General features: G+C 40.3%; 1 long non-coding RNA gene across 2 annotated transcripts; it reads left to right on the top strand.

The window, feature by feature from the left end:
- Positions 1 to 5,264: 5,264 nt before the first annotated feature.
- On the top strand, positions 5,265 to 25,372 carry LOC103104969 (uncharacterized). 2 transcript variants are annotated; one of them, XR_470568.3, is made up of 4 exons: positions 5,265 to 5,453; positions 24,282 to 24,390; positions 24,633 to 24,716; positions 24,850 to 25,372. It is a non-coding gene; the product is annotated as an uncharacterized LOC103104969 (long non-coding RNA). The 2 variants fall into 2 exon arrangements; XR_001623743.2 differs by lacking the exon at positions 24,282 to 24,390 and having other exon boundaries at positions 5,335 to 5,453.
- The last annotated feature ends 244 nt before the right edge of the window (positions 25,373 to 25,616 follow it).

The following is a 25,616-nucleotide window of genomic DNA, read 5'->3' as shown; positions in this document are numbered from 1 at the left end:
AAAATGTAAAATTTATAAAAGCTCTTATGTTGAACACTGATGAGTTAATACACAGGAAAGAGAGTCCCAAACTATTTAATTTAACTTTCCCCCTCAATTACATATAAAAACAATTTCCAACATTTTACAAAGAAATTTGAGTCTCAAATTCTCTCCCTCCCTCACTCCCTCCCCTTCCTCAGCTGAGATAGTAATCTGATATAGATTTTACATATATAATCACATAAAATATTTTCCCATATTAATCCTCTTGTGGAAGGAAACACAAAAAAAAAAATTAAGAAAGTGAAAAAAAGTTTGCTTTGATCTGGGTTCAGACTCCATTAGTTCTTTCTTTGGAAGCAGATGGCATTTTTCACCCATGAATTCTTTGAGATTGCTTTGGATCCCTGCATTGCTGAGAATAGCTAAATCATTCACAGTTGTTTGTCATACAATATTCCTATCACTGTGTGCAATGTTCTCCTGGTTCTGCTTACTTCACTCTGCTTCAGTTCATGTAGATCTTTCCAGATCTTTCTGAGCTCCCCCTGATTATCATTTCTTACAGCACAATAATATTCCATTACAATCATATACTCAAGCTATTTCTGATGATTCTTTCCTACCCTTGCCAAATCTTATGGAGGCACCACCTAGATCTATGGTATGGAAAATAGGAATCTAGTCCTGGCTTTTCCACTAAATCACTGGGTGTCTTTGAAAAGGTTAGTTCTCCTCTCTGGGTTTCACCTGTAAAATATGAACATTGCACTATTTTATGTTACCCTTCTTTTTTTTCTCTCCCAAAACTTGCAATTCTGGCCTTATTTCAGCTTCTTGTTCCTGTACTTTCCAAACCTTCATCTCTTCTCTCTTCTCATATCATCTCCTCCTCTATGTCCTCTGCTCTCCAACCTAGGTTAGGTATTTCCATGAAAGGAGAACACCTCAAAGAAAGAGTACCAGATTTACAATCAGAAGGCATGAATTTGAGTCCCAGTTCTCTCACTTTATTGGAGCAGCTAGGTGGTACATGGATAGCATGCTGGGCATAGAATCAAGAAGACTCCTCTTCCTGAGTTCAAATCCAGCCTCAGTTCCTTACTAATTATGGAACCCCAGGTGAGTCACTACCCCTGCTTGTCTCAGTTTCCTCATCTATAAAATGAACTGGAGAAAGAAATGGCAACCAGTATCTTTGCCAAGAAAACCCCAAATGGGGGTCATGAAGATCACAACTAAAAACCCACTCAACTCTTTTACTTTGTACCTATGTATTTGGTGAGGGAAATACTTTCTACCCTCTTAGCTTTTGTTTCCTCATCTGTAAAATGAAGAGATTAGATGTAATAATCTCTAAAATTATTGCATTCTTTACACATATAAATTCTAAGATCCTATGTTTAGCTCTCATCTTACTTCTACTACTACTACTACTGATGATGATGATATCCTAATTCTAAAATGCTTTATAGTTTAAGAAGCACTTTCCCCCATAGCACTGCTGGGTCTGTACCCCAAAGAGATAATGGACACAAAGACTTGTACAAAAATATTCATAGCTGCGCTCTTTGTGGTGGCCCAAAACTGGAAAACGAGGGGATGCCCATCAATTGGGGAATGGCTGAACAAACTGTGGTATATGTTGGTGATGGAATACTATTGTGCTAAAAGGAATAATAAAGTGGAGAAGTTCCATGGAGACTGGAACAACCTCCAGGAAGTGATGCAGAGCGAGAGGAGCAGAACCAGGAGAACATTGTACACAGAGACTAATACACTGTGGTATAATCGAACGTAATGGACTTCTCCATTAGTGGCGGTGTAATGTCCCTGAACAACTTGCAGGGATCCAGGAGAAAAAAACACCATTCATAAGGAAAGGATAAACTATGGGAGTGGAAACGCCGAGAAAAAGCAACTGCCTGAATACAGAGGTTGAGGGGACATGACAGAGGATAGACTCTAAATGAACACTCTAGTGCAAATACTATCAACAAAGCAATGGGTTCAAATCAAGAAAACATCTAATGCCCAGTGGACTTACGCATTGGCTATGGGGGGTGGGGGGGGAGGAAAAGAAAATTATCTATGTCTTTAACGAATAATGCTTGGAAATGATCAAATAAAATATATTTAAAAAAAAATAACAAAAAAAAAGAAAAAAAAGAAGCACTTTCCCTCAAACAGCCTAGAATAGATGTACTATTGGTACCATTTTACAGAGGAAGGAATGATGGTAAAAATTATGTAACTAACCCAAGATCACTCAGCTAGTCGTCAGTGTTAGTGCTGGGTTAAACATCAGGGCTTCTGATTCTAAGGCCAGGGATCTTACTCAAAGACCTCTTCATCTGAAGCCTGCCTGGATTAGATCTGAGTCTCTCCTTGGATAACTGAGTACATCTTTTTGTCCCTTTGACAAACTATCAATATAGACTAGTCTTTGAGTTGCATCAGCTTAATTATTCCTGTTTTTGATACTTCTTAAATTCCTGGAACCAGAATATTAATGAAGGTGACTTAATGAAGCCAATGGGGAGAACCTGACAAGCCCCCAAAACTTTACTCGTGTTTTGTTCTGTACAAGGCTGGCACTCTGGAACAACACAAGTCCTTCTCCTGGCTTCTAGGGGACCCTGGGGGTCAATTAGAATTGCCTGAGATACCCTTGTGGGCTTCTTCCTGTGCTCAGTCACCAAAACGTGCCCATGCTGGTGCCACAGCCTGGTCATCAAGGAGTTGGTGTTCCCAAGAGCTCATAGCCTGTTTCCTTTTAAAGGTTCTAATGAATTTGCTAATGAAAGAGGGAATGGCATACTGGGATTCTAGGGAGCTTGTCTCTCACATTTAAAATATTAATATCACAGCATAAGAATATATGTTCTCTGGCTTCTGTCCTCATCATTCAACTGAAGTAATATCCTCCAAAGTTATCGATGATCTCTCTTTAAAAAACAAACAACTCTTACCTGTCTTAGAATTAATATTGATTCCAAAGTAGAAGAGCAATAAGGGCTAGGCAATGGGGTCTGAGGCCAAATTTGAACCCAAGACCTCACATCTTTAGGATCAGTTCTTAATCCACTGAGCCACCTAGCTGCCCCCACCAGTGATCTCTTAATTGCCTATTCCAATGTGGTTTTTTCCCCCTTAATCCTCAATCTTCCTCATCTTTCTAAAGTCTTTGACATTGTTGACTAGCCTCTCTTCCTGGACACTCTCTCCTTTCTAGGTTATCTTGACACTGCTCTTTCTTGGTTCTCCTGCCCACATTTTTCTTTGGATCAGAGGATGGATAGTGTAAATGAGAAAATCCTCTACCTCCTTTTATGGTTAGTAGTTTTCTTATTAAGATGTGATTCTAGCATAGTTAAAATGTGGCTTTAGCATAGTTATGATTATTTTAATATTAATAGATTTAGTATTTGTATTAGTAATTAGATTATTTTACAATTAGCAGTTAGTGTCATTATTGCATTAATAATTGCATCAATTCCACACAATTCTTATCTGTTTTGTAAATTATGATGAGTTATGATTCTATGCTTCCCTTACTCTGCTGATTTAGCATTATTGTACTTCATTTTGCCACTATTTAAGGCACACATACCAAACTATTCACTGACTATTATGATTTCTCACTTTCAACGTCTTGATTTTTCTGTTTAACCTAGCTCACTTGGAGCATCACTTTTGGGGGTATGTAAGGAGGCCACACACAAGGCTTGGGGTCTTTGGTCTTGATCAGAGTCCAGCTTTATTGTGAGACCGGCCATCTCTCAATAAACATTTCTTTTTGGCTTGGAGACTTTATTTCTTTTATTGGTGTTTCTGCTGATAAATCATTTTCACTGCAAATAGCCAAATCTGATGGGGTTTCCCCCCCTTAATCCTCACTCTTTCTGATCTTTCCAAAGTCTTTGACATTGTTGACTAGCCTCTTGTCCTGGATACTCTCTCCTTTCTAGGTTATCTTGACATTGCTCTCTCTTGGTTCTCACCTGACCTTATTTGGTTTCTTTTAGTGAATATGCCCCTTAACTCTAAATGTATCTCATGACTATATGCTGAACCCTCTTTTCTTCTCTTGCTCTATTCAGGCTCCATCATCTGTCATGGGTTTGTTTGTCATTTCCATGCTGATGACTCCCAGATTTATATTTCCATCCCTAGTGTATCTCTCGAATCATTAACTGCCTAATGGGTATTTTGAACTGGATGTCCTGATAAATGTAGCCATGTATAAATGACTATATGCCCATGGCTGTTCAATAGCAGGCACTACTAATCCACTTCCATTCTTCAGAGTGAGGAAGGCTAGCCCTTCTCGGTTTCAGAATTCAAAGCAGTAAAACCCTACTTGGCCACCTAATACGAAGGGACGTAGAACTATAAAGAGCAGACATTTTGGAAAGTATGATAGTCTCTAAAGTTCTGTGGCCCTGCTACAGTTGAGGTATATACCATTGCCAGTCTGGCGTTGAGGGAAGATTCCCTTGGTTCTATGGCCATGGCCCAAGATTTTCATGTTCCAGCTCCAAGCCCTGAGAATCATTTCTTCCTGGGATTCACTGAGCACATGCTTTTAGAATTTGCTCCCAAGCCTTTGCTAACAAATCCTTCAGCATCCCCACCCCCTAAGCCCGACTCTGGGCTGACAGATCCTCTAAGCATTCTCTGTCAAGCCTAAATCTCTGCAAACAGACCTTGCCTGATTCTCCATTCTGATTGAGCAGATAGATTCTTCCAAATTCTCCCAAGCTTGAATTACTGTTAACAGGTGCTCTAGCATCCTCGCCCAGATCTTATCTTATCCAGCAATTCTCAAAGTATGGTTTAGGGGTTGCAAGGAGTCCCTCAAACCTTTTCAGGGCTCATATAATCATGAGATCAAAAGACTTTTGGGTAATAGTTCCAGGATATTTTCTTTCCTATTGTGATAAATATTAATGGCTATAACCCACAGAAACAAAAACTCTTTGTGGGAGGGTGGAGCCTTAATCATTTTTAAGTGTGTAAAGGGGTCCTGAGACGATAAAGCTTGAGAACCACTGTGATAATGAGTCCTCCAGAATTCTTCCTCAAGCCGCAGCCTGTGCTTACATTTTCTTCAGAATTCTCTCCCTTCACCAGATCCTGTGCTGAAAAGTCTTCCACCCTTCTCCCCAAGCCCACACCTGTGCTCCCAGATCCTCCAGGATTCCCCTTCCAATTATGAACTATGCTAAAGGATTCTAAAGCATTCTTCCCCCTCCAATGTCAGATCTTACATGGAATTGAGAACAGTCCATGGTCCTGGTATCTCAGAGGCAAGAAATACAGGTGCCTGATAGATAGCTTCTGTTGCCAGGCAACCTTGCGCTGTAATAGTGGTTGCTAGGAGCATGGATGGGGAAGGCTCATTGACTGGGGAGTGCTTTGGAAGCCAAGAAATGGTACCAACTGAGATAACTACTGAATGTTCTACCGTAGGCCCTGAGAACAGTGGGGATGATTTAACAAGTGTCTGACTCAAAGCCATTCTTCTTTCTCAATGTAGTCCAGCCTAGTCAAGTCTGTGGGGTTCATATTTATTCAGACAATGGGTCACCTTAGGTTTCTGGAAGATACCAGACATTCTCTGGGATGTACTTCACTGGTCTCCCATCTGTTTCCTAGCAGTACCCTCTTCCCCAAATTCCTCTGAGAGAAGAGGTAGGGAGGTGTTTATCTGCTGTGGCCTGGGGGAATAAGAAGCAAGGGAGATTGAAGAGGGTTGGGGTTAGATTAGAGTGAGGGACTAAGATTTTGCTACTAGGATTGTTGGTTAAAACCAGGTAAAGATTAAGATTTTGAAGTTAAATTTTGGCAGAAGGTTAGGATTAAGGTGAAAATTTATGTTGGATAATTTCAATTTCTTGTTTTCTGATTTCAGGTTAGGGTTTGAGTTGGGGGTAAGACTGAAGTGGGAGTTAGAGTTGGAGTTAGTATTAGAATGGATCTCAGATCATCACCTGGATGATCTGCCTCCTTTGTCCTATCCATATGCTGTCCACTGGAGTTAGATAAAAATTTAAAAAAACATGCCAACTGGGTCTACTACAAATTTATGTTATCTAATCTCAACTGGGTCCTCACTGCAGCAATCAAATCATTTTACTCTTCTCTAATTGATTTGCTATCCCACTCTCCACAACAGCTGCTCTAAACCTTCTTATCTCTACTCAAGGCTCCCACAGCACCTGCTCCCCCCACCCCCATCCACTCTTTGCTGAGGACCTTGCATTATACTTCCCTGGGGGGAAAAATAGAATTCATTGATTGAGAGCTCCTTCTTGTCCCCTCCTCCTCATCTCACATCACTCAGACATCCTCTGTCACTTTTATCAGATGAAGAAGTGGCCCTTCTCAATAAGGCCAATTCCTCTCCATATATCCTTGATTCTATCCCCTCTCATCTTCAGCAAATTGGCTCCACTGTCACTTCTACTCTGCCTAGGAACTTCCAAATACTGGTTCCTTTACTACTGCTTACAAGAATACCTATCGCCAACCATTCTCTCATGTCTCTATTCCCTTTCTTGGCCAAACAACTGGAAAAAGCCATCTACGTTAAGTGCTACCATTTTTTTCCTCACTGGTTTTTTTTTAACCCTCTGTAATATTACTTCTCATGACTTAACTGAATTTGCCCTCTCCAAAGTTACTAGCCATTTCTTACTTGCCAGGTCTAATACCTTTTTCTCAATATCCATTCTTTTTAACTTCTCTGCATCATTTAATACTATTGATTGCCTTCTCTTCCTGCATACTATCTCCTCCAATTTGGGGGTGCACTATCTAACCATTCCTCAGTTTCCTTTGCTGGCTCTTCATCTATGGCATGCCCACTAACCATGACCATCCCCTAAGGCTATGTCTGTAGGACCTCTTTTCTTCTCCTATACTGTCCTCATTTGTCGATGTCATCAGTGTCATAGGTTCAATTATCCTCTTTATGCAAATTATTTCCATATTTATATATTCTTCTCTACACTTTTCTGAGGTCCAATTCTGCAACAGCAATTGACATTTGGTCACCTCAAGCTGAATTTCCTGTAGGCATCTCATTTAGCATGCCTAAAGCATATAGGATTAGTCTTTTTTTATTTGGTCCCATTTGGAAGTCTCTCCATCACCTCTATCTCCTGAGTTGCTCGGTTTAGAGTTGACAAAGATTGTGATGATGACCTTGGAGATGTCCAGTCATCCCACTTCTCTTTTCATCTGTCAATCAATCAATTCTTCCTAAGTTTCTCCTATGTGCCCAGTTTTGTGTACTGGTTTTAGCTCTGAGGTCTCAAGAAGTTCACAATCTAGTCGAGACATTTACAGCTTTGTTGTTGCATTGATTTCTGTCCCCTTTACTAAGAACCTTTGGTTTTCTGATCTTGCTCATCTTAAATAAAGGCTAGAGGAGAAAGAAAAAGCTGCTACCTTCTAAATCAAAGAAAAACTAATTGCAAAAGCAGGCAACCATATTCTGTCTAAGGGAAAGAAAGCACAGGGAAGGCCATAAAGCAAATTGGAAAAGAAGATGACCACTGGAGCTGACCTTTGAAAAATGGAGAGGATTTCTGAACTAAGTTTCAAGCAGCAATTAAAAAAAAAACACCAGTATTTTGTTCTATCCCTCCCTCTCTCCCTTCTTTCCTTGCTTTCTCAGTCTTTCTTCCTTTTCTCCTCTGCTTCCTTCCTTGCCTTTTTCCTTTCTTTTCCCCTGTGCTTTCTTTTTTCCTTGTTTTTACTCTCTCCTTTCTTCTTTCCTTTCCCTCCTTTATTATTCTTTCCTTTTCCATCCCCTTCCTTTATGCCTTCTTTCCTTTCTTCCTTTTCCTGTCTTCCTTTCCTTCTTTTCTTCTCACCTTCCTTCTTTAATCATTTCCCCTCCTTTCTTCCTTCCCATCCAAGGGCAGGGACTGAAATCTCAAATAAAAGATTCAAGGTGAAGGTGAACTTTCTACCTTCCATTACCAATGCTAAACTTTGTGTCTGGGGCTCCAGCACTAGGAAGATGACTTTCCAGGACCTTCTAGATGAAGGTGAGAGTTATAAGAGCAGCATCACAGTATAATGGAATAAGGCCTAGCCTAGATATCAGGAGACATGGATTCATATCCCAAATCTGCTACTTAACAAGTCAAAAGTATGTTGAACTTTTAAGGGTTACATCAGAAAGAATTATGTGACCTTGGGAAAATCTATCCACCTCCGTTTCCTTCTTTGTAAAATGAGAGGTTTAGACCAAGATGAGCTTTAAGTTAGCTTCTTGCTCTGATTCCTGTGAGACTATGGCGTCTCCCTTGGATTGACTGAGCTGATTCTGGATATTCAGATGCCCCCAGATTTAGGCAGTCAGGCTTACCTCCAGAACCTATATATAGGATGAGCAGAACCCGGGACCTTGGGGCCTGGCAGGGAAAGGCTAAAGGGATTGCCTCTGTTTGCTCAGTCTGATGAGAAATTGAACCTGCTCTCAGAGGTCCCTTCCAACTCCAGTGTTCTGTGAATCTTATTCTAAGAACTCCAGGTAATTTGTATTTGCCAATTAATCATCAGGGAGTCCCCAAAGATCTCTAGTCCCAGGCCTAAAGCCACAGGGAATAAAGTGCCTCCAGGCAGAGGAAGGCTCTGTCTGATTCTTACCTCGAATCAAGAGCTTTCCCCAAACCCATAAAATCTATTCAGCAACCCTTAGAGAAGCCGTATGGCTCAGTTTTTTTTTTTTTAATTTTTATTTTAATGATCTCAGGGCATCCAACAAGAGAGGATGGCCAATAGTGTGGGTGAGGAGGGTCTCACAACAGCCAGTAACTAGGTAGGACTAGAACCCAAGCCTTCAGACAATAGATGAACCTGCCTCAACCATGTCCCTCCCAGCTTTGCTCACTTGAAGTTGTTGCTGTTGTAATGAATGATTTCTCTCCATTGAGGGCAAGGGAAAGGTATGGAGGGGATAAAATATAAGCTCTTCTAGTCCCTTCTCAAGCTGGCCCTGTAACCAGACTTACTGGCCATTCTTCTCCCCCCTGTACCCAGGATCCCTTCTCTCTGCTCCTCACACACCTCTTTTGACATATGCTTATTCTCTCCCCCTTTAGAATGCACCTGTTCATGCTTGGTCCTTGTAGCTCTCAGGCTGGGGCACACAAGCATGGTACCTGCTTGACAAGGACTTGTTGCTGGTGTAAGGAAGAGAGGGAGCAAAAAGTGGAGTCAATCTGGCTAGCGAGCTACAGGTTTCTGGAGATGTGCAGGGAAGAGGACCTCTTAGCCTCAAGGCAGGAGACTTAGAAATGGAGGGAGAAAGAGAACATCGCCCATCTGGGCTTGCCAAGCCAGGTACCAAAGCAGTACCATGGAGGAAGAAAGATAGCAGAAGAGAATACCAGCTAAGGATTCAAGGCAATAGGCAGCAATTAAGCACCTACTATGTGCCACAAAGGGCAGGGGCCTGAGACCCCTGGATATTGATCTGATGACTTGGGACTTCCCACCATACCCAGTCAATTATTAAGCATTTAGTTTGGGTCAGGGAGGCAGCTGGGTGGTAAAGTGGCTAGAGAGCTGGGCCTGGAGTCAGGAAGACTCATCTTCCCGAGTTCAAATCTGAACTTAGATACTAGCCATGTGACCCTGGACAAGTCACTTAACTTTAATTGCCCCAGTTTCTTCATCTATAAAATGAGCTGGGGAAGGAAATGGCAAACCATTCCAGTATCTTTGCCAAGAAAATCCTAAATGGGGTCAGGAAGAATCAGACATGACCAGGCACTCTTGGAAATGGTGGAAATACAAATATGGGAGGGTGGGGAGGGGAAGTCCCGCCACTGACTGCTTTCAAGAAACTCACAATCTAATGGGGGGGGGGGGGAGGGAGACTATACGTCCTTAGACAACTAAGTACCAAGAAGCTCTAGACAAGATAAATTAGAGATCAGCACAGAGGGAAGGGTCTAGCATTAAGAGGAAGTAGGAAAGGTTTCTTGCAGTTCTGTTTTTAGTTAGGACTTGAAGGAAACCAGGAGATAAAGGGAAGGGAGAAGAGAATTCCAGGCTTGGGGGAAAGCCAGTGAAAAAAGCACAGTCAGGGCAGCTATGGGACTCAGTGGAGCCTGGAGTCAGGAAGACCTGGGTTCAAATGTGACCTCAGATACTTCCTACCTGTGTGACTCTGAGCAAGTCACTTGACCCCATTTGCCTAGAACTTGCCCTTCTGCCTTAAAGTGGTTATTAAGTGTTTTGTGGAAGGCCAGGGTCAGTGGATTGTAGAGAGGGGGTAAAGCATATGGAGATGGGATGGGAAAGGTAAGAAGAGACTTTACTAGCCAAACAGAGAATATGTTTAATCCTGGAAGCAAAAATATTCATAGGGGATAATAGCCCAGAAAGAGGCCAGCAATGAACTCTGTGGCCTCATCTTATACAAAGGATGAGAAATAATCAAGGTGAACCAGTGCTCATTGGCAGGGTGGCAAATGTGACCTTCTAGGTATATTACCAGACTAGATGGGATAGGATTTCAGTCTGGAAAATGGATCTGGAAGAACAGATTTTATTCAAAAGGAACAGACCAGCTAAAAGGAGAAGTAGAATAATATTGCAAAATGTTAAAATGTTCCTGTGTGCGGAAATTCAGGAACCAGAGGCAGGAAGCATGGTGGATAGCATTTGGGTGAAGACTGACAGATGCAACACTCAAGCAATGTGGTCTTTTTCTACTCTGCAGACGTTTATGAAGGAAGCCCTTCCTTGGTGCAGAGTGTCACAGGGCTAGGCACTGGGGGAAGAGAAAATGTTTCGATAATAAGGCATGGTCTCTTCCCTCATAGACTTTATACTCCATGAATAAATGAATAATATACATTGTTTTAAATTTTTATTTTTATTCTGAATTTAACACCAAATAAAATGGGCATTTCCATACACATAATAGAACAAAAAAGAGGCTTGTACATGAAACTATAGGACTGTATAATATTCAGCTAAACACTATTGTCATGTGATTACTATAGACCACTTGGACAAGAACATGGGAACAGATCACACACCTTATACAGATAGATGAATGGATGGATGGGTGGACAGACAAACAGATAGATAAATAGATAGACAGGCAGATAGGCAGACAGACAGACAGACAGACAGACAGACAGATAGATAGATAGATAGATAGATAGATAGATAGAGTAAATCTTGAAATTTCTCAGACTTGTGAATGTTAAAAATTTCCACCTTGGGGAATTCTCCATTGGAATAATTCCCTACTGGGAACATTCTCCATTTTGACAGTGAGAATTCTATTTGGATCAGAAATGGGAGGGCCTCTCTCTACTCCACTGTACTTAAGACTGCTTTAGGGGAGAAAATCCCTTGCTAAACAATGAGGGTACTTGGGCCCATACTTATAATGAGGCAAAAAGTTCTTTAAGCCATGCCTATTGTTAGAATTAATACAATGGGGTGCTAAGTACCTCTTAAAAGGTCAGGCAACTTGTAAACTTGCCAGGAGCAAAGAGGTGAAAACTTATTCAGAAGATTTTCTGGTTCAAACTTACTAAAGAGATTAGTCGACCCAGCAGTGTTTTTTCTGATTCAAACTTACTAAAGGGATTAGTCGACCCAGCAGTGAATTCAGAATGGGTTGTCCTTTGGAAAAACGTCTACTGTGATTGGTAGATGTAAGGACTTAGGGGAGGTGGCATAGGAGAAAACCCCCTATATAAGAAAAAGCAGAAATCTCTTAGGAGGAATCCTTTTGGAGAATCTTTTGAAGATCTCTGGAGAAGGGAAACTCTTGGAGGATGATCTCTAAGGAGGTCTCACTGGAGCTCCTCTGAGGGGACTCTGTCCCTCTGGAGGCTCTTGAGAGAGGCCCTTTGAAACAGTCTCTGGCTGGAAAGCTCTTTGAGGAGGACTCTGGCTAGAACTCTCTCTGGTGAAATCAGCTGAGATAGAGCTGGCCTGGTGTCCCTAGAATCCTTGCTTAGACAGACCTTGTGGTGAGTGATAAAAGACTAACTGACTGATCTCTCTTTTAAGACTCAGGTCTAGGCCATGTTGGCTTAAGGTCCTTCATACTTATTTCCTTTTTCTCTCTCTCTCTCTTTCTTTGATTACTCATTGTATTATAAATTAAAATCTCTGTAAAACCCAGTTAACTTGGGTATATTTCATAATTGGGAATATTTCCCTGGCAACCACCTTATATTTGATTTAAAAACAAGACACTGTAGAGAAAATGTATTTTCTGCGGTCAAAAATTTACTCACCCACTCTTATATCTACTATAATTTATATCTTCCACTATTTTAATCACTACAGTTTACGACCCCAACTCTTTTAACTGCCACAGTTTATGGCAGACAACTATTTTAAATATAACAGTTTATGTCTCCAACCATTTAACTATTACAATAGATAAACAGATAGATAGATAGATAGATAGATAGATAGATAGATAGATAGATAGATGGATGGATGGATGGATGGTAGATGGATAGATGGATAGATGCCTGGGTGGTAGATGGAGAGACAGACAGACAGACAGATGCTTGGATAAGAACATGGCAACAGATCACATACCTCACACAGAAAGATGTATATATGGATGGATGGATGAATGGATAGGAGGATGGGTAGGAAGAAACAAACAAACAAAGGCAGAAAGAAAGGAAAAAAGAAAGAAAAAGAAAATTTACTAATAACTATTATAGTTAATCCCTAGAGATATAAATATAAATAGGAAATGCGCTATTACAGTATTGAAGAACTTTGATTCTTTAGACTAAGTATCTCTAATTTTTTTTATTGTGTACTCTTATTTGTAAACATTTTTGGACATGCCCCTAGATATGTATATATTGACATAACAAATGCATGTATTACTGTAGCAGTTAAGCCAATTATAAAACACACAAGGAAATAGAAATTTTAAAAAGAATGAGATTAAAGAGGAAATAAACCCTATTTTTAAAATATGGGGGCCCAATCCAGAGGCTGATTGGTGTAATGGGAGGAATGCCTACCTGCCTGTCTATTTGCCTGGCCAGAGCAGACAGCATTAATAACAGAGAAGGAAGAGAGCAGCAGAGACAGATAGGGGCAATAAATTATGTCAGTGAGCTGCTCTACTGACTGCTAGTATTTTCCCATGCACACTAAAAGACCTTTTGGAACACCATCTGTAGTATGTTCAACTTTGGACACCACTGACGTAGATAACCTGCAGCTTTGAGTCTGATCAGTTATTTCCTTCTCCATATCTCTCAACTGATAAATTCTTGACTTACCTTGTTGACAATTTCTTTCTTCAAAAGATGGAAGAAATGAGGGAGAGAATTCTTATTCTGGACATGATTCTAAATAAGAAGGAAGAATTTCTTGCTGAAATAGTAATAATGAGGAACTTTGGGAGGGAAGTGACCATTTTGTCTTCACCTTTATGATAGAGGAAAAGTCAAGCAGAGTCTGACTTGTATCCCAAAGTTGAGGGAGCAAATTCCAAAGAGTTCAGAAAAAGGATAGGAAGAGAGTGCCACTGGTCTAAACTTCTACAGGCCTAAGGGGAAGGAAAGTCCATAAAAATAAGAAGTCAACCAGCATTTATGAAGTGCCTACTATGTGCCAGACCCTGTACAAAGCCCTGAGGAGACAAAGGAAAACAAAAAGCAGAGTTCCTGCTCTCTGGGAGCTCATAGTTTCATAGGGAAGATAACATGCAAACAAGAAACAGACAGGATGAATTGGGAGAAGTCTCAGAGGGAAGGCACTAAGTTTAAGGAGGACTAGGAAAGGCTTTTTTGTAGAAGTGGGGGCTTCAGCAGTGACTTAAAGCAGGAAGAGAAGCTGGGAAGTAAAGATGAAAAGGAAGAATGACCCAGGCATGAGGAACAGCCAGTGCAAAAGCCTTGGAGTCAGGAGATGGAGTGTTATGTGTGAGGAACAGCCAGGAGGCCAGTGTCACTGGATGACATAGGGAAGAGGAACAGAAAAGATAAGAGCTTCAGTACAGGGTCTAAACTTGTACAGGAAAAGTTGGGTCATAGAGAAAATCATAAGAACAAAACCCTAAAGACAAAAGCAGAAACAATTTTGATACTAATCAAAAGGAGAAGTCACTTTAAGAGATCAATCAATCATTAACCATTGGAATATTTTAAAAGACATTAATATTAGAGGCAGCTAGGTAGCCCAGGGGATAAAGCTCCAGGCCTGGAGTAAGAAGGACCTGGCTTCAAATCCAGCCTCAGACACTTCCTAGCTCTGTGACCCTGGAAAGTCACTTAAATCCAATTGCCTTGTCCTTACCATTCTTCTGACTTACAATTGATACTAAGACAGAAGGTAAGGGTTTGTTGTTTTTTTTTTAAGATATGTATCAGATGCAGAATACAAAAGTATAACAAAGCTATAGGAATGACCCTAAAATTCAGAATGGTCATGTATGACCAATGGGAAAAAATAAAACCTTTTATCTATGTTTGAGGAAAAGGAAAGGCCAAAGAAGCTCTAGGAGTGCTGCTCCAGGTGTCTAAAACAAATGAGGATGAACAGTGAAAGGAGGGCAAAACAACTCAGGGATACTTCAATTTTCTCTGCCAAGGAGAATGACTTTGGACTTGAAAGTATGGAATAAAAATGGCAGACAAGGAGTTAGGTGAGGAGATGGTGAAAGAACAAACACCTCAACCTTCAGAATGAACTACTATTGTTCATCCTTCATTTTACTTTTTTTTTAACCCTAGAATTGATGCTAAGTACTCGTTCCAAGGCAGAAAAGAGGTAAGGACTAGGCAATTGGGAATAAGTGAATGGGAAGTGTCTAAGGCTAGATTTGAACCCAGGACCTTTCATTTCCAGGTCTGGCTCTATCCACCGAGTCACAGAGCTGACCCTCATCCTTAGTTTACAAAGAAAACCAATGACATTATAATGAATGATACCTTGGCTTGTACATGAACTGAATTTTAATGAGGCAGAGTTGCATAAAGTTGTCAGCTTCTCTCTTCCAGAGTCATCTAAGTTCAATGGCAAAACAGAAGTCAGGATGACTGATAATGGCCCAGGATGCAGTGGATGAACTTGCCATCTCCGACGTCTGACCGAGCTCTAACCACTCTAATTACCACACTTTGGCCCCCTTCAATGGCTGTTGGAACAAATTGTTCTCATCTACCCATTCTGTCCAGGGAAGTCATCACATTCTTGGGGTAAACAACTCCCTAACAAGCCTGTTGGTTGTCCTCAACTTGGTTTAGCCCATCTGCCAAGGTAGCTTTACTGGAGTGTGGCCATGGTGCATGTGATAGCTTTTTGGAGCCACAAGTTGGAATTGAAAGATGAACCCCAAAGAGAGATGATAAGCCCTTGAAAGGGTTCTGCAAGCCCTCACACCAGAGGTGCTAGTTCCTGTCCCCCTGCCCCCAACTGGAGGTAAGAAACCTGAAGCCCAGAGAGGGAAATACTGGTTCACTACAATTCTCTCAAGACTTATAAGGAATCTTCCTTGGAGCTACAGATGGATAGAAAGACAGATGGATGGACAGACAGATAGATAAATGGATGGACGGATGGATGGATGGATGGATGGATGGATGGATGGATGGATGGATGGATGGGTGGGTGGGTGGATGGGTGGGTGGATGGAGAGAGAGAGAGAAAGAGAGAGAGAGAGAGAGAGAGAGAGAGAGAGAGAGAGAGAGAGAGAGAGAGAGAGAGAGAGAGAGATGCATGAATGGATAGATGGATGGACGGATGGATGGATGGATGGATGGATGGATGGATGGATGGATGACTGGATGGATGGATGGACAGACATCACGGGATGAGCAGCTCTGAAAAAGTCTAGAGGATCACTAGAAGAGCTGCTATAGGTAATCTTTGATAGCCCCAGGAAATCTAGAAAGGTGATTCAGGAAGTGGCAGTCAAAGAGTTACCACAATTTACTTAAAATTAGGTCACATCTGTCCAACCAAGCTTTGTTTCCTTTTGTGACTGAGTTGCTAGATGGAAGAAGGGGCCTGCTATAGACAAAGTTTATCTCTCTTGGGAGGTAGTGAGTTCCTTATCCCTAGACGTCCTTAAGCAAAGGCCAAATGATCCCTCGTTGGTTATGCTATAGAAGGGATTATTTTTCAGATTCAGTTTGGAGTTGCAGGCCTCTCTGAAAGATTCTCTAGTCCTATGATTGATTTTCTGTGGCTAGAAGTAAGCAAATGTTTTCCCAATTTTTTCCAAAAAAGGAAGAAAGTATATGATGGTGATGGAATATTATTGGACTATAAGGAATGATGAACAGGATGATTTCAGAAACAGCTGGAAAGACCTACATGAACCAAGGCAGAGTGAAACGAACAGAACCAGGAAAATACTGTATACAATAACAAGCAATATTGGACTGTGATTAACTGTGACAAACTTAACTACTCTCAACAATACAAAGATCCAGGACAATTCGGAGGGACTTAAGACAAAGAATGCTATCCATCTCCAGAGAAAACTGTTGGAGTCAGAATGCAGATCAGAGCATAGTATTTTTCAATTGTTTATTTGGGTTGATGTTTGGGGGGTTTGATTTATAAGATTTTTTTTAAACCCTTACCTTCCATCTTGGAGTCAATACTGTGTATTGGCACCAAGGCAGAAGAGCAGTAAGGACTAGGCAATGGGGGTCAAGTGACTTGCCCAGGGTCACCCAGCTGGGAAGTGTCTGAGGTCAGATTTGAACCTAGGACCTCCCATCTCTGGGCCTGGCTCTCAATCCACTGAGCTCACTTACAAAAACGAACAATATGGGAAAAAATTAAATTTTTAAAAAGGGGAGGAAGAAGTTGATCTGATGAGTTTGACTTCATTTCCTTGGGAAATTCTAGAATTTCTTTCAAAGGGGATGGATTGTGAGCATTTACTAAGTGAAGCCATGAGAAGAGCTGGACAAACTGTGGTACTTCCATGCAATAGAATATTACTATAAAAGAAAGGATGTACAGGAAGAATTCAGAGGAGCACTGGAAAACCTACACTAAATGAGTCAGAGTTAAGAAAATAGACCAAAATAATATACAACTACAACAATGTAAACAAAAACTTAGATCAAATACAGCCCAAGATAGTTTAACAACTGGAAAACTACCAAAGTGGAAAGTAGCACATGTGAATATTATATTCAGTCATTTTTTAGTTATGTCTGATTCTTTATGACCCCATTTTGGGTTTTCTTGGCAAAGATACTGAACTAGTTTTCCATTTCCTCCTCCAGCTCATTATACAGTTGAGGAAATTGAGGCAAAAAAAGGGTGAAGTGACTCCCTCAAGGAATAATAAAGAATTAATCCACAGGTGTTTGATAAACCTTTTCTTCTTGGCAAGAACTGGGGATACAAAGAAAAAACAATAGCAAGTTCCTGCCCTCAAGGGGATAATAGTAGAGACACTTCAAACTATTATTTTAAATGTTTTTTAAATTTAATTTTAAATTGTAACTGAACTAAACTAATTCTTTATTTTAAGCTATTAAAGCTTTAAATTGTACTAATGCCTTTTGGGACATTCTGTATAAACGGGGACATAGATGATAAATACAAAATAAATGGATGGTGGGCAGCTAAGTGTCTCAGTAGTTTGAGAGCCAAGCTTGGAGATGGGAGGATCTGGATTCAAATTTGGCCTCAGGCACTTCCAAATTGTGTGACTGTGGGCAAGTCACTTAACACTCTTCTACCTTAGAATTAATACTTCATATCAATTCTAGACAGAAGGAAAGGGTTAAAAGTGGACGGTAACAAGAGGGGAAGGCACTAACAGGTGAGAGGAGCAGGAACTTACCATTGATTCTAAGACAGAAGGTAAGGCTCTACCTTGGAATCGATATTTATTATTATTTTTATTAATTTGACATTTTTTATTTAATTAATTAATTTAGAATATTTTCCATGGTTACATGAATCATGTTCTTTCTCTCCCCTCCTCCCACCTCCCTTCTATAGCTAATGCACAATTCCACTGGGTTTTACATGGGTCATTGATCAAAACTTATTTCCATATTATTGATATTTGCACTAGAGTGATATCCCCAATCATCTCTCCATTGAACCATGTGATCAAGCAATTGTTTTTCTTCTGTGTTTCTGCTCCCACAGTTCTTTCTCTGGATGTGGATAGCGTTCTTTCTCATAAGTCCCTCAGAATTGTCCTGGATTATTGCATTGCTGCTAGTAGAGAGTCCATTACATTCAATTGTGCCACAGTGAATCCATCTCTGTGTATAACATTCTCCTAGTTCTGCTCCTTTCATTCTGCATTAATTTCTGGAGGTCGTTCCAGTTCCCATGGAATTCCTCCAGTTCATTATTCCTTTCAACACAATAGTGGACTAGATATTTAGTATTGATTCTAAGGCAGAAAGTAAGGGTTTAAAAACAAAACAAAACAAAGTAAATGGATGGTAACAAGAGGGGAAGGTGCTAACAGCTGAGAGGAACAGGAAAAGGACTCCTGGATGGCTTAAAGATAGTTAAAGTGGATGGTAACAAGTCAGGAAAATACTTCTAGCTAGGGCAAAGGTTTGAAGGTAGGAGATGGAGTTTTTTGAATGAGAAAAAGCCAGTCACTATAATTGAACCAAAGAATGATGAAGAAGAGTAGAGTGTGTATAAGAAGAATTAGTTGTTGTCCTTTGTACTCAGAGAGGACCAAAATGACATCACTAGGTTGGGTCAATGTGTGGTTTGTCCAATTGTGGCTAATCAGATCCATCTGAGCCCTATCACAGGTCAGGCACAAATAGCCCATATGAAAGTTTGGGTAAGGGATGTCTAAATTTGTGCATCTCATGTTTCTTTTGAGCTACTGCAATTCTGCTTTGCCCATAGAGCATAGCACCTTCTTTGCTCTGGGCATGCCATGCAGAACAGTCCTGGGCCAGGGTCTCCCAATCTCTCACAATTGACCCCAAAGTTCTTCAGAGAAAAGAGTGGAAAGATGGAAAGGGAGCCAGGCTGTGACAAGTTCTAAATGCAAATGTAAATTAAAAATCAAATGTAAATGCAAAGGGACTCGATATTCAATCCTAGGAATAAGAGGGAGCCCCTGGAATTTTTTGAATAGGGTGGTATTGAGTAGTTATATACATGCTTTTGGAAAATCACTTTAGCAGCTGTGTGGAGGGTTGGAGCAGGGAGAGGCAGAGAGACCAATTAGAAAGCTATTATATTATTGCAAGAGAATTTCATGAGTTGCTGCACTGATGACTAGTGGCTCCCCAAGCTGCCTGTAAAGTGCTCCTGGGTCTCTCCAAGGGCCAAAATGGCAGAGCAGTTGAATGATAAGGGGAAATACAACACCCTGGAGAAGATCTGGGAGCATCATCACAGCTGCTACACCTGGATCATACTGTGCAACAAAACCTACAGTTTGATGAAATTTCTGAAAGGCCATTCTGGAAAAGTGATGAGGGTACAAGATGGAGAGATGATACCCCCAGAAATGGGGAGAATACTAGGCTTTCTACAGATGCCTGAGAACTACCCAAGATATATATTTTCTAGACAAAGGTACAATAAAGAAACAGAAAGGTGCTTTCATTACCACTGATAAGGCTTCTGGTTGGTGGACCAATTGGGTGGTTCCAGCAGTCTTTGCATCTGTTGTGACCTTACTGTGACTTCTACAGATCTAGGCACATTTTTAAAAAGTCATGAAAGAAGAGAGTAACTTGAATCAAGAAACAAAGAAACCCATCGTCACTGTCTACTTTGGCTCCCAGAAACCAACTTCATTGGCAAAAAAAGAACTTAAAATATGCCCATTTCCTTGCCCCCCTCCAAATAAATTAAAAAGTGACCTATTCTTTTGCATACCTTTCTATATAGAGTGGGCCTTTTCATTCAAATTCTTTTGAAATTTTAGTTTATTTTTTGATGCTTTATCATGACTTTATTTAATTGAAGCAGCTGCTATAATTATAATATAACTTTTTAAAAATATGATCATTGTATAAATCAAAGTATAACAACAACAATGATACATGTGTAACCCAGTGGAATTGCTTGTCAGCTCTGGGAGGGGGGATGGAAGAAGGGAGGGAAACAAATAAATCCTGGAATCATGGAAAAATATTCTAAATAGATTCTTTTTTTCAAAAGCATGCCATCTTTCACATCAGTATATGTTTGGTTTTGTTTGGGGATTTTGATTATATATGAGTGTATTCTTACAATATTGAAGTGTGTTTTACATGATAATAAAAATAAAAATTTTTTAAATTAGATCATTGTGAGAAAAGAAAAGAAAATGAGGTGACAGAAGAGAAAGGAAGGCAAGGCAAGGCTAGGGAACTGAAGGGAATGGAAGAAGAAAAAAGAAAAGAAAGCTAGTCTGGCTAGGAGGTGAGGTATATAACTGGGATGGTAGCTGTGAGAAGAATGAAGTAAAGGGAATGTTTGTGAGATATACTGTAGTCTTACTATTATAGTGGGGGAAGAGAGGTTCCATAGTTCTTTAAAAAGTACCTGTTGGTACTTTTGAAAGACTCAGGGGGGCAGCTGGGTGGCTCAGTGGATTGAGAGTCAGGCCTAGAGACAGGAGGTCCTAGATCCAAGTCTGTCCTCAGACACTTCCTAGCTGTGTGACCCTGGGCAAGTCACTTAACCCCCATTGCCTAACTCTTACAGCTCTTCTCCCTTGGAACCAATACATTGTATTGATTCTTAGACCCAAGTTAAGGCTTAAAAAAAAAATGACTCAGTAGCTCCATTCAAAACAATGAACAACTGCAATTCAAATAGACTCAAGGTGAAACATGTTATCCATCTCCTGATAGAGAGCTGATGGAGTCAGAGTGCAGACTGAAACATACATATATATATATATATATATACATATATATATATATGCATATACATATATATATATATATTAAACAAAAATTTTTTTTTGTACATGGCCAATGTGGGAATTTATTTTACTTGACTTTACATGTTTGTAATAGGCTGTTTGGGGTGTTGTTTTTGGCTTGTTTGTTTTTTGTTTGGGGATTTTTTTTTAGCTTTCTCAATGTAGGGAAAGAAGAAGTAGAGAAGGCAGATCTAAAAATTAAATTTCATTTTTAAAAATGAAAATACCTTATATTAAAGCATCTTTTTAAAAAAAGAAAGAAAGAAATGGAAATGGTTATCACTAAGAGCCAGTATAGTTTCATCAAAAACACATCATACCACTACTAGAACTGAATATTGTAAATGTCCTCCAATATATTTTGTAATCAATTGTTTTTCCTTGTCATAAAGAAGCGTTAGGGGAAGAGGGGATATATTCTGTTATCAAGTATTTTCCCTTAATTATTTTCCTTTAACATAAAGGAGGATTGGGGGAGGAAGTGGAGTTCAAAATTACTATCATGTAAAGACAAAAGTATCAACAAAAGGTATATTTAATAAAAAAAATGTTCAGGGATAATTTCATATTAGCCTTTAGCTAGTAGGGATACATATTTAGGTTTGATGTCAAAACAAACTTCCTAATCATTAGAGATACCCCAGAGTGGCAGAGGCTGCCTTGGGAAGTGATAGGTGCTTCCCTCATGAAAAGTCTTCAAGCAAAGTCTGATTGCTCTTGTCAGGTAGTTTTAGAGAAGATCCTTTTCCAGAAAAGATGACCCCTGATCTTAATCAATGACACATGTAAAGCGTAGAGGAATTGCATGCCAGCTATGGGAGGGGAGGGAAAGAACAGGAATCTTGTAACCATAGGAAAATATTCTAAATTAATTAATTAAATAAAAAATTTCAAAAAATAAAAAGAGGAAAGCAAAAAACAATGACCCCTGGAATCTCTTCCAAATCTAATCAGATTCCTGGCGGAGCCTGGACCCTAAAGAGAAGAGTCAAACTCTTTTTTCAAACTCTCTTGCTCTTCTTTGCATCCACCCTGGAACCCCAGGGAAATGTTATTAAAGCTTAGGTTTGGCTTGTGTCTGTGTTCTCTCCAAAAGATAGTTGAAGGATATTCAACCTACAAAGTAGATCAGGTATAGGACAGCTATTTATTTCTTCCACTCAGAAGACATGTTTAAAACACAAGATTCACAAATGCAAGCTGACAAATACTTAACTATGAAGCAGTGGCTTAGAACTTTTTTATACTATCTCAGGAAGTATATAACTTACACCATCAAAATAGGAAACATTTTATGATGCTGCTGAATTGGTTTTTCAACTTGCAGCTGTACTTGTTTGAATAATTTCATCAAAGTAAATGTCTTTTGTAAGTCAGGTCAGGAGCTGAATTTCTCCTTTTCTCACTGGTAAAAGCACTGTAGTAGGTGTAGGGAATACCTTCTTCCCAAAGTAATTCCAAAAAGTTCATCTTCAGATTGTTGTTTGACTGGCTAAGAGACAGAAAGGAGGATCAGTGGAATAGACATGGGGTAAATGACCTCAGCAAGACAGTCTATGACAAACCCAAAGACCCCAGCTTTGGGGACAAAAATCCACTATTTGATAAAAACTTCTGGGAAAACTGGAAGACAGTGTGGGAGAGATTAGGTTTGGACCAACACCTCACACCCTACACCAAGATAAACTCAGAAGGGGTGAATGACTTGAACATAAAGAAGGAAACTATAAGTAAATTAGGTGAACACAAAATAGTATACATGTCAGATCTGTGGGGAAAGACTTTAAAACCAAGCAAGAGCTAGAAAAAATTACAAAATGTAAAATCAATAATTTTGATTACAGATTGTTGTTTGAGCACTTATGTATGCTCAAAAAAAGAAATACAAAGCATAAGAGATGGGCTCAAGATCCCCTCACCAGCAGATATCTCTGATATGTGTGTGCCCCCTTCTAGCCTTTATAGGAAATTCTAGAAAGAGGGACATATATGTCAGATTCTTGAGTGAGGAAGAAAGAGAAGGTGCCAATGGATGGATTCCCTGCTTTTAAGGTCTCCTGAGTGAGTGGCTCTTGTTAGTTCACTTGCCAGTCCTCTCTGATGTAGCAGCCCAAAGTGCCATGTCTTTTGCCATTGAGTGAGAACATGCAGCCTCCTTCTTCTCCCCTTTTTGTCTCTCCATCTTGCTCCCAACCCCCCACCCCCATCTGTCCCTCTGGTTTTATCACTGTCTCTCTGTCTGCTTTTTTATTTCTCCACTTTCTTCCTTCCCTTACTGATACTCTCTTGTGTTGGGGTTGTTGTTGTTATTTTTGTCTTGCAATAAGATTCCGAGATTAGTATCTTCCTTTCCTTCACAAAACTTGCCAATTGATCTCTCCATACTTCCTAGACTCCATCTCCCTTCTTCCCTCTCTGCCTCTTTCTCTTCCTTCTATCTCCTCTTTTCTCATCATTCTTTTCCATTCCTCTTTTCCTCCATATATTTCCCTCCATTCTTTTCCTCTTTCCTTTATTCTTTCTGTCTCCCTCTCGTCCTCCTAAAGCCACTGGGAGCCCTCCTGTGGGATCACTTTAAATCACATCTGCATGGGGTCTGGCCCACTGCCCCTTCCTTCTAAAAATGGGAGTCCCCAGACGAGCTCTTTTTCCTCTGGGCAGCTTCAGATCCAAAATAGTTCTCAGCATTCAGAATTTGTTGTGGGCCTCCTGACTCACTGTCTGCCTACTCACTCCTAAGCCTCCAGTAGCTGGGGGGTGGGGGGGTGGGGGGGTGTCCCAGCTTACTCTGCCTCACCTGGAACCTCACAGAGCTGCCTGGCCAAGGCCAAGTCAAGATCTCATGGGGGTCCAGAGATCTAGAAGAGTGGTTTAAAGGAAGCAGGAACCATCCCAGAACTCCTGCATCTGTTCTCTAGTTTCCTTTGTGGTTCCCCATTTGTAAACTTCCTGTCCAAATCTAAAAACAATTTATCCTGCCCTTGCCTGACATTCAGTCTAATGTGAAGTCAGAGCCTCTGAATTCTAGTTCCTGCCTTGCTGTTTACTCCTTTTATCTGGGGCAAGTCCCTTCTTTCCTCTTTTGGGCTCTCAGTTTCCTCATCTGTAAAATGAAAGAATAAGGTAGGATGATTCCTAATTTCTTCCAGATGTAAATGCTATAATCCCAGGAGACTGCCTTTCTAGGGCAAACAGAAAGTGTTCAAGGGCTTCATGAGCACAATTTAAAATTTTTATTTTTAAACCCTTACTTTCTGTCTCAGTAACAACTCTAAGCGAGAAGGGTAAGAGCCAGGCAAAGGAGGTTAAATTGACTTGCTTGGGTTCACACAGATAAGAAGTGTCTAAGGCCAGACTTGAACCCAGGTCCTTCTGCTTCCAGGCATGGCACTCTATCCACAATGCCACCTAGAAGCTCCAGTTTAATATACATTTAAGGGATAGTCTTTGGAGATTACAAGAAGAAAAACGAAATCGTCCTTTACCTCAAGGTAAGCAGCTTTGGCATGGCGTCTCAAAAACTGTAGTTTTAATTTTGAATCATTTTAACTGATGTTGTAGGGATAGAATAAGATGACATATGTAAAGTGCTTGGGGCATATAGTAGGTGCTATATAAAGTCTAGGGATTATTATTATTAATTACCTTTAAGCTGCACTAAGACCTTTGAGACACCATTTCTTTTTTATTTTTGTTCTTTTTTGGTTTTTGCTTTGTTTTTTGTTCTTTTCAGCACTCTGATGGAGACTCTACTCTCTACTCTCTGTGATCTGGTCTATTTGGACATGAACTGGTAGAAAGAATCCTGGAATTAAAGGTAGAAGATTTGGGTTTGAGTCCCGAGTTTAATTGTCATTATCTAATCTGGGGAAAATCATTTCCTCAAGCCTCAGTTTCCCCACATGCAAAATGAGAATGATAATACTTGCTTTACCTTTCTCATAAATCAGGAAAGGAAAAAATGGCAGAAACCCTAAGGTGCTTCTCTCCTGATTACTGATGTCATCAGCATCATTAAGCCCCTCACAAAGTCCTGCTCGTACCCAGTGCAAGCTCCGGCAGGTTCTGCCATGTATGAGTATGGTCCTGACAACAGATTGTGTCAAGCCTAACTGAGCATGGGAAGACTCATCGCCATTGGCTGGCCACATGGTGATGAATTCTTCGGCCATGGTAACCTGTGAAACAAAGGCAAATACAAAAGGTACAGCAGAGCTTTGCAATTCCTGGCTGCTCGTGCAGTCATGGCAGCAACATGACTGGAAAGGGACAGAGCACTCCAAGACCCAAGATTTTAGACAGTTTACAGACACTGGCGTAGCTATTAGAACTGTAAATGTGAGATTCTTCTCCAAGGACCAACGAACAAAATAACTCCTGGAGAAAGTGAATTGTATTCATTCGGACATTTTTGCTATAAACAAAGCCAAAATCTGGATGGAAATATGAATAAATAAAAAAACATTTTAAGCACTTTCCACATACCAAGTACTGTGCTAAGTAAGGGCTAGAGATACAAGTACAAGGAAGGAAGACAGTCCTACCTTTGAGGAATTTCTATTCTAAGGGAAAAAACAATACTTAAACAAGGACCTAGAAAGGAGGGTGACTTATTACTTAGCAAGTGGCTTGGTTCTGGGCAAGATCCGGCAAAAATTCATAGAGGGGGCAGCTGCATGGCTCAGTGAATTGAGAGCCAGGCCTAGAGATAGGAGGT

Source organism: Monodelphis domestica, chromosome 7, assembly GCF_027887165.1.
Source record: "Monodelphis domestica isolate mMonDom1 chromosome 7, mMonDom1.pri, whole genome shotgun sequence".
In the NCBI taxonomy this organism is placed as follows: domain Eukaryota; kingdom Metazoa; phylum Chordata; class Mammalia; order Didelphimorphia; family Didelphidae; genus Monodelphis; species Monodelphis domestica.
The sequence above is the reverse complement of the archived record's forward strand: the minus strand, read 5'-3'. Positions and strand labels throughout refer to the sequence as shown.